The sequence below is a fragment of the Pollachius pollachius genome (genome assembly GCF_949987615.1).
Source record: "Pollachius pollachius genome assembly, chromosome: 16".
Classification (NCBI taxonomy): Eukaryota; Metazoa; Chordata; class Actinopteri; order Gadiformes; family Gadidae; genus Pollachius; species Pollachius pollachius.
This window is the reverse complement of record NC_136949.1, coordinates 2,755,524-2,770,693: the sequence shown is the minus strand read 5'-3', so window position 1 is coordinate 2,770,693 and position 15,170 is coordinate 2,755,524. Positions and strand designations below refer to the sequence as shown.

The 15,170-nt window shown below is 51.1% G+C and overlaps 1 protein-coding gene across 1 annotated transcript in view; it reads left to right on the top strand.

The window, feature by feature from the left end:
* Positions 1-6,792: 6,792 nt before the first annotated feature.
* Positions 6,793-15,170, top strand: part of bach2b (BTB and CNC homology 1, basic leucine zipper transcription factor 2b) — a 46,463-nt gene continuing 38,085 nt past the window's right edge. The window contains exon 1 of the mRNA XM_079754101.1: positions 6,793-6,911. The gene's annotated coding sequence lies outside the window, so the exon portion shown is untranslated. The remainder of the gene's footprint in view (positions 6,912-15,170) is intronic.

The window sequence follows — 15,170 nt, the reverse complement described above, 5'->3', positions numbered from 1 at the left end:
GAAACATCCAAAGAAACAAGAACTGCAAGATCGAGTGTCTTGATACACTTCTATTTTGTTATGGATTCAGGAACCATTGTTTTATTGATGTGCGATTGAAAATGTATGTCCCTTATCCACCAGTATTGTTGCGCTCTTTATTAACAGAAGGACACAGCCGTCTGTGTGGATCAAAACACAAAGGTGGAAGAGGGAATAGGTCTTGGTATTCAAGGACTATGTAAACTAAAACTCCATTTAATTTATATCTGCATATACCTTGCTCTCATTAGACTGTTGATCAAGTTGACCAAAAAGACGGTGTGTAGCAGTGTGCTCCTGCGACCAGCAGGGGGCGGAACAGATCCAGCTGTCAGTCAGAGCGATGGTGTCCGCGGGCAAAAACAACGTGCGTGTGTGTGTCGGCGGCGTGGACCCAACCCGATCCCCCCTGCGTCATGCTGACCTACTTTATTGATCGTGTGAAGGATCCGGGCCCTGGACTTGAGCCGTAGTGAAATTCATCTGGTCCAGAAATAGACGCAGCGGCGGTAACACGAGTCCCCACGTCCACACACACCGCCTCCCGCCGGGCACCTGGGGGGCCCGCCTCTGAACAGGAGCCTCCTAGAGGCTCACTGCCTCCCCGGGCCCCTGGGGGCCGTGCTTGTGGAGGCTCACTGCCTCTAGACCAGAGCTCCGGATACATGCCGGCCTCCCTGGGTTGCTGCTCCTCGTCAGACCGTGTGAAGTTAGAGCCGCAAAATGGGGACCAATGCGTCGCCTTCAGCCGTCATTCTCAGGAATGACGCCATTTCCTCTGTGTGGGGGGGGGGGGGGGGGGGGTCGTCAAGTAAAAGGTTTGTTGTTGATGACTTTGTTCTTCGGACTAGAGGCCAGTGGCGTGGAAGAGCAGGAAGGAAGGAAGGGTGTCATCTTGGCCTTGATACTGTGTGTGTGGGGGGAGGGTCGCAGGTCAGAGCAGCGCTCACACCGGCAGCACAATCGGGGAAGACAATCTGGCAACCCGACCCAAGAGCAGACATGTTTCCTAAACCCGGTTTATTTAACTCCTGTTTCTTAAACCTAAACCGGTTTCTTTAACTCCTGTTTCCTTAACCTAAACCGGTTTATTTAACTCCTTTTTCCTAAAGCTAAACACTTTTTTTTAACTCCTATTTCCTAAACCTAAACCGGTTTATTTAACTCATTTTTCCTAAACCTAAACTGGTTTATTTAACTGTTTTCTAAACCTAAACTCCGCGGCGTGCGCGTTACTTCAAGCTGCTATTGAAGGGCGCGCGGGAGATCGTATCCATGGTAACAGGGTGACATAAATAGGCTAGCGTCGGTCGTGGCGGAGAGCTGCCGGCACGTGTTTTTTTTTCTGTAGTGATAATGGACACAATTTGGGTCACGATATCTTCCACGGCGGGCTATAAATGACCTGTGTGTATGTGGGGGGAGCCTCCGACCGTTCGTCTACTCCAAAACGGTTGTTTTCTTCGGTAATTCCGCTGTATACTTACTATCTCTCCACTCCAGTCATCACACCGGGGGGGGGAGGAGCCGCTCTGGGGGAGGAGTCACACCGGGGGGAGGAGCCGCTCTGGGGGAGGAGTCACTCAGCTCATGAATTATTAGCGGATGTTTTTCTGGTTGCGATGCTATCGCCTTGTTCACACTACATGCGTCCGGATGGCCGAGGGCGTGTCTGACGTATAGGGGACTAGTCTCTACTGCAGCCAATCAAATCGCTTCCTGCTACAAATCCGACGTGTGGCTATAAATACAAAAGATGACACACACAGGTGAATAAAAACAATGGTATAATTCCACATTTCTTTAAAAAAATATAACCGGCGGATTTTTCCTGCTTCTTCCTGCTTGTTATTGCAAAATGGATCCAGAAAACGCGTGGAGTGTATTTGCATAACCGCGATCTGATTGTCCGACGGATCCGGTGCTGCCTGAAAAGTTAAACATTTCTCAACTTTTTGACGCAGGCCACTGAGCCACAATGCATTTCGCGAATGCCCCATGCAAAGTCAATGAGATCCGCCGACGGACGGCGGTAGTGTGAACAAGCCCTTACTGCGTTGCTCTCCGTTCATAACGAGTGGCTGGGTCTTCGGAGGACCTCTAGGCGACGTCTGCTCCTGTATTGGAGGGAAAACGTCTCTTTAACTGCCTTCCTGGGTGTTGTTTTATCTGTTTTTAGATATTTCTTTGGGAGGAAAGGTGAAAAACGTTGACAGAAGCTAGCGTGGCGCTAGCCTGCCGCCGAGCTGCTAACCCTCGTTAATAAATCAACGTGCGTCTCCACAGACCCGGGTCAGATCCCGGAACACCGTTTATTTGACCTTGTCGCTGTTCAAACCTGAAATTACGAGAATCTGCAAATGAAAGCCCGTAAAGGATGATTGCTGTTAAACGTCTTTACGTTTGATGTTCAAGACCGGAGCATAAACCTTGTTAAAAACATTGGTAAAAACAAAATAACCTTTCCAGATTCATGCGACTGCACATTGTCCAAAGTATCACTGTACGTAGATACAGATCTTGGTGTGTGTGTGTGTGTGTGTGTGTGTGTGTGTGTGTGTGTGTGTGTGTGTGTGTGTGTGTGTGTGTGTGTGTGTGTGTGTGTGTGTGTGTGTGTGTGTGTCCTGCAGAAGGCTGTCATTACGGCGTCATGTGACTGACCGAGTGCGGTGGGCGGGAGTTAATTGCCGGAGTACGGCTGTGGTGATGACTGGAGAGGAGCGGATGTTCAGCAGACTGGAACGCACACGCAAACACAGACACACACACGCTGGCACACGCACATGCTGACACACACACACACACACTGACATACACACAGAGTGAGGCAGAGCGAGAGAGAAAGCCCAGAAGTGATGAGTCATCCCCTACAAAGTGCACACACAACCGCACGCGCACAACCGCACGCACACACGCACATACACACCATCACTTTGTTTACCACACGGCAGCACAGAGCTCGCGAGGTTAAGGCCATGTGGTTCTACCTGTGTGTGTGTGTGTGTGTGTGGTGGGTGGTTCTACCTGTGTGTGTGTGTGTGTGTGGTGGGTGGTTCTACCTGTGTGTGTGTGTGTGTGTGTGTGGTTTGCGGGGGGGGAGGGGGTCTCTTAAAGGATCTCACCTGTTTGGACCGGTTTAGATGCGGCACGAGCAGCTTAGCGGCGCGGCGGTCCGCTGGGTAAACAGGATGTGAGCTAGCATCTGCTGCCTGCTAGCGTTAGCGCTGAGCTACAGACGTCCGCTCTTGGATGGAGCTCCGGTCGGGCCGTATGGGCTCTGATGCATTCAGGAGAGCGGCTTAACACCAGCCTGTTAGCGGTCCCATCGCCGCGTTATACTTTATTAAAGGGAGTTCTCATCGTTAACGTAGTTGTTACCGTGGTTACGCTGCAGAGAAGCAGCGTCAGTTCACGTCGGGGGGGGGGGGGGGGGATCAGTAACTGTAGGGAGGAGGGACTCCCAGCTGACAGCTTTCTGGGATTGATGTTTGTGTGTGTGTGTGTGTGTGGGGGGGGGTGCATGTACGTGCGTGCGTGTGTGTGCACGCCTGTGTGCGTGTAGCAGTGACCTGCCTCTCCCTTCCCCATGACAGGTTTCGTGTGCATGTGAAGAATGTATGCGGTATGTTGTGAATGGTGTGTAACTAAAGATATGGGGACTGTGTTTATTTTGTGTGTGCATGTGTGTACACATGGAGTGTGTGTCAGTGCATTCCTATGGGGTTGTGGACATGTGTGTGTGTTGATGTGATGTTGATATGTACGTTGTGTTTAGAGTGTGTGTGTGTTTTAGTGTAGATCTGAAGGTGTGTTAAGTTGTATTTGACGTGTGTGTATTTATGTTGTGTGCCCCGGGTCCACCAGCCTCTCAGCGTCCCAGCTCCGCCTCCAAACGGGGCTACAGGGCGGAGCTACGGGGCGGGGCTACAGGGCAGGGCTGGAGGGCGGAGCTACGGGGCGGGGCTACAGGGCGGGGCTGGAGGGCGGAGCTACGGGGCGGGGCTGGAGGGCGGAGCTACGGGGCAGGGCTGGAGGGCGGGGCTACAGGGCGGGGCTTGAGGGCGGAGCTACGGGGCGGGGCTACAGTGGTGAAAGGTGTATCAGAGGCTGTAGATACGGTGTGGGTACCGGATTGACTCGGCTGCCAGATCGACTCGGGGTCCTAGATGTGCAATAATGACGCACTTCCTGTAAACGCTGCCTTTTAAATTTTAAATGCATTTCATTCATTCCCATGTTATTCCCAAATATTAACAATCTCCTTTAGTGAATTAATGGCCGCAAGTATAGCATCTGGCTGTTGGGGACGAATGGCATGTGGAGTATCTTCATCGGAGACTGCGGCTGTGTCAGTCATAATGGTGTTGCAATTATCCGCGAGCCGGCTAGCAGCCTCCTCGTCCTCGCTAGCGCGACTCTCGTTGCTAGCTAGCGTTGACCTTGTAGTTGGTAATTCAGCATTAAACTGATTTTCAGTTTTTTGTCTTGTTGAATTTTTGTTTTTTCCCATTTTGATTTGCTTTACCCGCTTAAGCTGCCGTTCAGGACTTAAAAGGGTCTGTTTTATAATTCACTTGTCAGAGACTCACGAAGTGCGACTGTCTAGCTCAACGCCATAACCGGAAGTCCAACAATCTCCTTTTGTTTTCTAATCTATGAACAATGATCTAATGTACAAATTAATGTTGCCTATACTTGGATAATATATAAAAGAAGAATCAGTTAACTCCATTCACTGAACGGGGCGATACACTTTATTTCCAGCGCTCCCAACACAGAGTCAAAACAGCGACCCACACGCAGACACTTCCGTTCTCCTCCTTCAGAATAAGAGTCCCAAACAGGAACTGGGTTACATATGCATTCATCAGTGCTTTTAGGAGTGTTTCCAAGGGTTAGGGTTAGATTCATTAGGGTTAGGGTTACATTCAGTCAAACAAAGCGCCTTGAATATTTACTACAGCGTTTCTACAGCTCGATGCCGTTTCGCAATGACTCCGTCTTTACGGAGATAATCCTGAACCGCATAAAACGAAACCGGATCGTTTTCGCCCGTTTCGGCTCCGCGTGGACGGGGCCTGAGGCTTGTGGTTGGCCCGGTTCTCTCTCCCTCTCTGTCTGTCTGTCTGTCTGTCTGTCTGTCTGTCTGTCTGTCTGTCTGTCTGTCTGTCTGTCTGTCTGTCTGTCTGTCTGTCTGTCTGTGCGTGTGTGTGTGTGTGTCTGTGTGTGTGTGTCTCTCTCTCTCTCTCTCTCTCTCTCTCTCTCTCTCTCCCTCTGTCTGTGTGTGTGTGTCTCTCTCTCTCTCTCTGTCTGTGTGTGTCTCTCTCTCTCTCTCTCTCTCTCTCTCTCTCTCTCTCTCTCTCTCTCTCTCTCTCTTTACTTTCGGGATGAGTCACAGTTCTCAGAGCGAGAGGTCATGACCCCGGTTCCTAGAGATCGCTCGGGGCTCCTCACCGTATTGTCACTGCCATCGCTAGGAAAACCACACAGTACTGGAGATTACCCCCGGGTTCCTGGGGGGGGGGGGGGGGGCTGATTTCCTAAACCAAGTGGGACAACTGGGGACATTTCAGCTCAGTCCCAAGAAGCCAATCAGCTGCCCCGGAGTCTTCTTGGCTCTGCACTATGAGGTCCAATGCTACACCCTCTTCCAAAACGTTAACCACACTTATCACACCTAAACACACGCACGCACGCATGCAAGCACGCACGCACGCACACACTACCGAAAAGACAAACGTCCAAATGCATTGAAGTTATCCAAGGATCTTAATCTTACTATTATGACTTGAATTCCTTCACTAATCTACTGTCTGTTACACACACAAACAGGATGACACACACACACACACACACACATACATAATTAGAGACACACAATCACAAGACTTGCGCTGCCTTCTGTAAACCCTTGGGTGATATCTGCGTTGATCTTAATCTAAATATCACAACCTACATTTACATTTACATTTAGGGCATTTAGCAGACGCTTTTATCCAAAGCGACTTTCGGTAATCTACTGGGTGTGAAATGCACTCCATGTCTTCTGAAAGCTTTGATCATACGGATCATTATTCAATTCAGCAATACAAAATAAATGTTGATTTATACATTCTGTAATTTTTTTTGGCCGAATCAGTGCAGAGAGCAAGGGAATGAGATGTTTCTATTTTCTTTCCATCACGCAATGAAACGAGCTATATAATAATCGTTTCTTTTTTATCAGTAAATAAGCTAAATACTTTACAATATCTGGTTTTAACTTACCTTCTGCATGAGAATATTTGTATACATCAATCAATGATAAAACTTAGAATATGTTTCTCCATTTTTCTCTGAACTCACCTGCAGACTTTGGGTCTTTAAAAAATTGTGCGAGTTGTGTGTGCGAGTGTGTGCGTGCGCGTGCGTGTGTTACGAACAGCTTGTAAGAGAGAAGTTGTGGCTGGTTGTGAATGAGCAGTGTGACGTCAGCGCCTGAATGTCAACAATGTAGCGATTGAGAGCAGGAGGCGTTCCAGTCGAGTGTGCACACACACACACACACACACACACGTACACACGCACACACTAACACACACACGGCGGAGAGAGCGGAGTACAGCGCTGCACACTGGCTCCGTCCCACACACACTGACTCAACATAACGCAAACACACACCGGCGGACGTCTCGTCAACACGACTGCAGCCGCGGGATCAAGGACGTGTCGGTGTGGAGCTGAACGGAGCGCGAGAGGGAAAAAGAGAGAGAGAGGGAGAGAGAGAGAGAGAGAGGGAGAGCCGCTGCTCCTCCTCCGCCTCCTCCTGTTCCAGGCTGGCCCGCGCGTCACCATGTGAAGACCGGGGAGCGAGCACCAGGCTGGAATACGAGACACACACAGAGTCCGAGGTAAGAGCGGAGCTTTTGGTTCTAAACCCGCCGTCGAGCGCGTGAGTGGAGTTGTTGTCGTGTTTTCTGGAGGGGGGGCATTAAGAACCAGCGGCTCGTCGCGTGCCCGGGTCCTAGTTGAGCCGCGGTGTGTGTGTGTGTGTGTGTGTTTGTGTTTGTGCGGGTTCGTATTTGCGATTGTTTGTTTGTGTGTGCACAGTTCGTGTGTTTTGGGTGTGAACGGGTTGGAGTTGAGAGTAAAACCACATCCTGCTAAATCTGCTCCGACTTGGTGTGTGTGTGTGTGTGTGTGTGTGTGTGTGTGTGTGTGTGTGTGTGTGTGTGTGTTGAGCCGCAGCAGTAAGGTTGTTTTCGTAGTTTGAGGAGGGAGGAGGATCTGCTGTGAGGAGGAGTCGCTACAGCTAGCTGGCATGGTCCCTTGTCCCTGTCCATGAGGAGGAGGAGAGGGAGGAGGAGAGGGAGGAGAGAGAGGAGGAGGAGTAGAGACAAGGAGGAGTGGAGAGGAGCTGCGATGTAAGGGCCGATTAGCAGGACCCCTCATAGATAATCACCCCCATAAACACACACACACACGCACAAGCGCACACACACTAGACTAATACAACCCATGGTCCCTGGTTGAAATGGATGTGAATGAGTCGTGGTGCCGTGAGTCCGCCTCTGACCGAGCGGTGGAACCAGAGAACTGAAGTCGCCGCTGGTCCGCTCAGGATGCTCCCTCCATGTGGACCCCAAAGCCGGGATATGATGGGGGGGGGGCACGTGGCCCCTGCTCTGACAAGCGGCCGACGGAGCTGCTGTCCTCAGGGCAGAGAGAGGGAGGGGGGGGGGGGAGGGAGAGAGAGAGAGAGAAGGGGAGGGAGAGAGAGAGAGAGAGAGAGAGAAGGGGAGGGAGAGAGAGAGAGAGAGAAGGGGAGGGAGAGAGAGAGGGGGGGAGAGAGAGAGAGAGAGGGGAGGGGGGGGAGAGAGAGAGGGGGGGGGGAGGGAGAGAGAGGGGGGGGGAGGGAGAGAGAGAGGGGGGGAGGGGGGAGCAAGAGAGAGGGGGGGGGAGGGAGAGAGACTCCCTCCACAGGGGGATGATGATTGTATTCGTATTATTAGTATTATTATTAATTTATTCCCACAATAATTTTACAGTGGAGTATTGTGAGACGTGTTTAAAGATGGCGGTTCATTGTAGTGTTACCTCCTCTGTTACCGTGGTAGCAGCCCGACTCAACAGCACACACCTACTACTACTACTACTGCTACTACTACTTCAGCACTACTCTCCCACTACCACACCGTAGCATACCCTACTCCTGCCCTCCTACGGGGTTCCACCGCCGTGCGTGTGGCCCCTGGCCCCTGGCCCCTGTTCTGTTGCTCTCTGAGAGCGCTTGAGGTTGCGTCCCCCTGAACAGCTTCCCCTGATGTGTCATCATATTGGTTTGTTTTTATATACACAAATATGCGCCCTGATGTCACATCTCTGCAGCCAATCAGGTGCATGTATTGGTGCATCACTGAGCCCCATCAGGTCTGTCTCCGGGGGGGGGTGGGTTCGGGGGGTCGGGATAAATGATGACTCCTGGGGTTTGACACATCGAGAGACGCGCTCCCCGCAGAGGGGATGACCTGTTTGTGTGTGCGTGTGTGTGTGTGTGTTTGTGTGTGTGTGTGTGTGTGTGTGTGTGTGTGTGTGTGTGTGTAATGGGGTGTGAAGCGCCCGGTGATTTGCTGTGTTTGACGGTCGAGGTGTTCCCTTGTTTTATAAGGAAACACAAGCGTCTGGATTACAGCGAGCAGCTATTGTAAACAATTACTCTGCCGTTTATGAGGATATTAAAGCGCTGTAATAGGTCTCTACAGAGCACAATGGAGCCCGCTTTATGACACGCACGCACGCACGCACGCTCGCACGCACACACTCACACAAACACACGCATGCACAAACACTCACACACTAAGACCCCTTGCATCACCGGGTTGCTCATCTCGCTCTCTGTGTGTGTGCATGTCAATAAGGCTCTTTAACTGTACAACGAGAGGCGCGTCTTTGGGCGAAGGGTGCTTGTTTGTGTTTACAGCCCCTCTCTCTTGGGGCTGTGTAGTACTACCGTTTATATTTAGACTTGTTTTCTACGAGCTCAGCGTATTACTCTTCTTGTCGCTACAGCTGCGAGTCACATGACCGAGGGCAGGAAGGTCCAAATAAGGAAGCAGCTTCCTCATCGCTCTGTGTGTGTGTCTTTCCACCCCTCCGCACTGTGTCTCTCTGACTGTCCGTCTTGACCTCTGACCTCTGCCCAGGATCACCAAAACCTCCTGCCCGTCTCTTTTCAGTAGTACCTCCGAAGTGATGTCACTGTGTGTGTGTGTGTGTGTGTGTGTGTGTGTGTGTGTAAGAGAGCAAGTTTGTGTTGGAGAAAGTGTGTGTGTGTGTGATTTTTGTGTGTGTACAAGGCCACCAAGTGCATTGAGGTCACTGGAATGTTGTTGTTGTCCCATCTGAGCTCTGATGTCATATCCTCCAAGCCCCCTCCTCCAGCTCTTTTTGTTTGTGGATGCTCATTGTCCTCCGGCGCACGGAGAGAACAACGCGTCTGGTCATCGCTGCTGATGTCATCGCTGCTGATGTCATCGCTGCTGATGTCATCGCTGCTGATGTCATCGCTGCTGATGTCATCGCTGAATCTGATGATGTCCTCGGTTCTGTGTTTAGAGAACGCGTCCCGACGTTTACTCGGACCGACGTGGATGCTTCAGGGGCGGAGCTTATCAGAGCCAATCACAGAGGAGTTCGGAACAAGGGGAGAGTTCCCGAACTTTTTCTATGTTTGTGTTCTACGGTCGTGATAGACCGGGATCTGAGGCATCGTTCACTGCAGATGTGATATATACCGTTCGACTATTCTGAGCTTTCAGGTTTAATATCGGATGTATATACACAATATCGGAAGTGCTATCCTTATTTTACGTAAAAACCCTCCACTCTCCCACTTCTTCCTGTTTGTGGAGCGACAGTGAAGGCCTAATCCGGCTCCCTAATCTGCAGAAAGTAGAACAGGAAGTGTTGCGTGGAATGTTTGCATTGATACGACGCTTAAGGCGAGCGGAGTGTGGTGTGATGGTAGAAGGACGAGCTCTTTGTGAACAGAGTGGAGATGATCTGATGTTCTCCATCAGGAGACCCTCAGCTCTGTCCTGGAGACAGCAGGCCCCCGGTCCCTGGCAGAGAGGGGGAGGGCCCCCCCGTCTGTCCGCAGGGGGCCGGAGGGCGGGGCCATGGTCCCCCTCCGCTCCGTCCTCTCAGGGTCTCTGTTGTGGCTCCTGGGCACCGGCTCCCACCGGTCTGACTGTTGGGGTCATTAGGACCAACTTCAGTTCTTAAAGTTATTTAGAGATCATCTGGAGATTCACATATTCTCCTAATCCCATTAGTGTTGATATGTTCCTGTTTGATATTATTGTAGTGTTTTTATATTCTTACTCAGAATGTTGTCGTCTCTTTAAGCCTTCTAGTCCTGTGGCTCTGACCGACCTATCAGCTGCCTGGGATTAATAAAGCAGATCCCCCCTCGGTCCGGACTCCTGCCGAGAGAGGATCGATTGTCGAAAGGGAGACGTGGAAGAGGCGTGTTGTCACGGCGATCCGGAGGAACTCTCCGCTACGTTGTTGACGCCATGCGTGCGAGTTCCCGCCGGGCCTACGTTCGTCCGACCGCAGAACAACAGCGTCTCGCAGCTGGCAGGTTGTTGTTGTTTATTTACAGATTTCATTGAAGTGCAAGACATTTCCCCTAAACGCTTGGGGAGGCGGAGCCGTGGAGGGGGTGTGGTCGATCGCGGGGGGGGAAGGGGGGGGTGGAGGAGGAGCTGTTGGCGAGGCGTCAGAGCGTGGAGGGGTGTGGTCGGGCTGGGGGGTGGGGGGGAGTAGTTCTTCACCCAGCGCAGGTGCATCGCCGAGGGGGGTTGGGTTAGGAGTGGCGCTGTGTCAGGGTACACACTTCCTGCCCCCCCCCCCCCCCCCCTCCTCCCCTGAGGTTCTACTGTAACCAGGAAGAGCCCATAGTTCTACTGTAACCAGGAAGAGCATTGAGACAAAACTACCATATTTATATATATTTATGCGTACATATATATAAAAGCATGTTACAATGTTCTGAATGTCAAGAGGAAATGAGGTTCAAACCAAACTTTGAAGTGAGTTTCTGTCTGAGGTAGTCTCCCTGGCGTAATGGATCTAATGGTGGATGCAGAAAGGTGCATGAAGGAGTGAAGGGTTCGGGGTTGACACCCACTCTGCCTCCGGCTGGGTGCAGGGTCTCAGGGGTGAGACATGGGTTCAGACTCAGCAGCAGAAACCACACTGACACCTGGGATGTTGTTTTCACAACTATTCCAGAGTGTTGAACCAGCCAACCCTGACCCTAAACGGTTGTTTTTTTACGTTCTCAGCAGGTATATTGCATGTTTGAGAAGGACATGTGGTCTTTAAACAAACTCATATATCTAAATATTCCAGTGCAACTATTATCAATAGATTTCACAAAAAATATTCGCCACTTGAAAGGCTTCAAAAACCATCAACAGCAAGATGCAACGTTTTAGAAACTGATTTATCTTTTAACAATAACTCTGTGTATCAGAGCTAGGACGGCTCTTTGTCAGTGATTGTTTTTGCTCTGAAATGGTACATTTTAGAATCTAAAAAAGTAGTGCAACAAAGTTATCGCCCTATTTCCATACTGCCTGCCCTGATTGAGAGGACCGTCGTTTCTATAGAACATCTAGTATCTATAATGCTCGTTGATGAATCCTGTCCAATAATGTGTGCCTCCTGCCTCGCTGCTGGGCTCTGTGTGATGGTTCTCTCGGCCGCTCGGTTCTGCGTTCTCCAGCGATGAGCAGGAGATTAGATCAGTTCAGGTGTTTTAGCGGTCTGGTCTCCTGCGGTGTTTAAATCCCTCCTGCTGCAATAGAGATTTGGAGTTTGTCTCTGTAAACTATGTTTGAATACAGATGTTTAGTTCCACTCTCTCTGTAAACTACGTGTGAATACAGATGTTTAGTTCCACTTTCTCTGTAAACTACGTGTGAATACAGATGTTTAGTTCCACTCTCTCTGTAAACTACGTGTGAATACAGATGTGTAGTTCCACTCTCTCTTTAAACTACGTGTGAATACAGATGTGTAGTTCCACTCTCTCTGTAAACTATGTGTGAATACAGATGTTTAGTTCTACTCTCTGTAAACTACGTGTGAATACAGATGTGTAGTTCCACTCTCTCTGTAAACTATGTGTGAATACAGATGTGTAGTTCCACTCTCTCTGTAAACTATGTGTGAATACAGATGTGGAGTGTCTGTGTAAACTATGTGCGAATTCAGATGTGGAGTTCCTCTCTGTAAACTACGTGTGAATTCAGATGTGGAGTTAATCTGTGTAAACTACGTGCGAATACAGATGTAGAGTTCAACAGTGTAAACTACATGTTAATACAGATGTGTAATTTTCTTTCTAAACTACGTGTGAATACAGATGTTTAGTTCGTCCATGTAAACTACGTGTGAATAACGATGTGGATTTCCTCTCTGTAAACCACGTATGAATACAGATGTGGAGTTTGTCTGTGTAAACTACGTGTGAATACAGATGTGTAGTTTCTCTGTGTAAACTAGGTGTGAATACAGATGTGTAGTTTGTCTGTGTAAACTAGGTGTGAATACAGATGTGTAGTTTGTCTGTGTAAACTAGGTGTGAATACAGATGTGTAGTTTGTCTGTGTAAACTAGGTTTCTCCCTCGGGGAGAGCATGTGCACTTGTCTGAGCACTTGTATTGCGTCTTCTTTTGAAAGTCTGGAAACAAGTGAGAAAAACATGTTTTTATGATTTATGGGTCAGAAATGTGGGGATTTACCAGAAAGGATAATTTCATGACAACCATTTGACTTCCTTTTCTAAGCTGCTTTCCACTAACTGTATAATTGACAGTACACGTGTCTCATAGAATCTCCACCTCCTTTTATCAGTTAAAAATCTTCCTGAAGATACCACAGGATAATAGTTACCGTAAGAGCGAGTTGTGTATTTTGGACGCTGGGAAATAGTGTGGGACACGTGAGGGCAGCTGGGGGTCCTTCAGGGACGTGGTTAACGTCTGGTCGGCCCCCCCGAGGTCGGCCCCCAGACGTCTCCTCTCTTGAGTCCCTCGTCAGTCTCTTCAACGATCTCTCCTCACCAGATGGACGACAAGGCCGTGAGTAGCTGCTGCAGAGTCAGGGATTCAAACCCCCGACTCAAGGTCCGTGTATAGTAGCGGGATAACAGTGGATGTTTTCACCGGGGGTTTGAAGGTTCTTGGGGTTAGGAGGCGTTTGCTGTCATGGCGCCGGCGGGCTGCCTGTCGAACACGCGGAGCTCTAACAGGTTTAATTAACGTTAGATACCGTGGCGTCTCGGTGGGGGGGGATCAGTCGTTTCAGGGGTGGATTCTGTTTGTTTCTGCCGTAGCAGTGAGAGTGTTTTGGCGTGATACTCCACCCTGGAGAGTGTTGTCTCGTAAATCTCTCTTCTTATTTTATTTATAACGACCGCCACAGAGGAAATCAAGCTGCCTCGAGCGACTTCCTCAGCAGGTGTTCGTGAAGCAGGTCTGTGGGCCGCAGACGAACCGTAAATCTACAGAACAGCGCTGAGACACAGGAAGACCCCCCCGGGTCCCAGTACCCCCCCAGACGCACCGCCCCGGGTCCCAATACCCCCCCCCCCCCCCCCCCCCCACGGGGTCTTAGCCCCCCCACCCACCCCCCCAAGAGTGACAGGTCTTAGCCCCCCCCCCCCCCCAGAAGTGACGGGTCTTAGCCCCCCCCCCCCAGGAGTGACGGGTCTTAGCCCCCCCCCCCCCCAGAAGTGACGGGTCTTAGCCCCCCCCCCCCCAGGAGTGAGGGGTCTTAGCCGCCCCCTCCCCAGGAGTGAGGGGTCTTACAGGCCGGGCTGAGCCCCCCCCCCCCCCCGAGGGTCTGTTTGTGTTTGAACTCAGGGCTCCAGCAGAACAATGGCCGCCCTGTCTGCAGCGTTCAGCTCATAGTCGGCTTTGTGACTCGGACCCCCCCTCCCCCAGCCGGCGGGAGCGGAGAGGTCCTTAAGAGCGACCACGTGGAGCGCCGCTCCCGTTGCGTCTGTGGTGCACTCAGACTGGAGGGGTGTTCCCGAGGGGTGTTCCCGAGGGGTGTTCCCGGCTCCGAGCGCCGCGTTGTCTTCACCGAGGGGCGGATGAACGACGGAGGTGTGAGCGCTCTCCGTGGCTCTGCTCCTCCGGGAGCGGTTCGGAGGGCGGCCCGGGCTCAGATCCCGACCGTGGAGCGTCGGAACAGTGAGGAGGCGGTTGGGCTAGATGTTAGTCTCTGGTTGTCGTAGAAACAGGCGCTGGTTGGGCTGAGACCTTAATGCACGGCCTTAAGGGCTCAGGAATGGATTCACATGAGTGATGGGGATTAAGGGGACTGGCTTCAACTATCTTGTGTGGATTGAAAAACGCATGAAATCGTTTCCGATTGTTGTGCCCAGATTGACGTCTCTGGGATAACTGAGGCGAGAGAGGGAATGTTGTTTTGTTTTGAAGACTCTCTCGGCCTGTGGAGTGTTTTCAGTGGGCTGCCTTCTGAAGAATACGAGGATGTGGGAAGAAACATGGCTCCGGCATCTCAGTGTTCCCAGTGTTCCCAATGTTCCCAGTTCCAAAGAGTTCCAGGACTCCTTGTACCAGCCCCCCCCTCCCCCCTGTCACTTTCCCAGAATGCACCTCTCTCTGCGGGCTGGACTGAAAGAGGCCATTGTTGAGGTGCGGCGGGGAACAGCTTCACAAGCTTCTGACACGAGTGGGAGAAATTAGGCCCATTATTCCCTGGAATGTCGCTCAGCCGATCTCGTCCGATGCGACCGTAACTCGCAGATCTGTTCCGCCCTTGGATATGAAAGTGGTTTCTTCCCTCCAACAGACATGCGCTTGTTAGCGTTTAATGTGTGACCTTAAATTGCGCCGTGGTCTGAAAAATAAAAGGTTTTATTCGAGGAGGGGATGAGCGAGGCTCTACACAACGGAGCCCTCTCGCTGTGGTCTCCGTCGGGGAGCCCTTGTTGTTTCAACCGTTTCCTGGTGTACGGCAGGGCTCCCCGATCCTGGTTTAACGGTGGATTAACCCGACCCAGTGTTGTCCTAACGCTGTCTGCTGCAGAACAGGCCGCTTCAGGGAGCTTCCTCCTCGAGAGGGC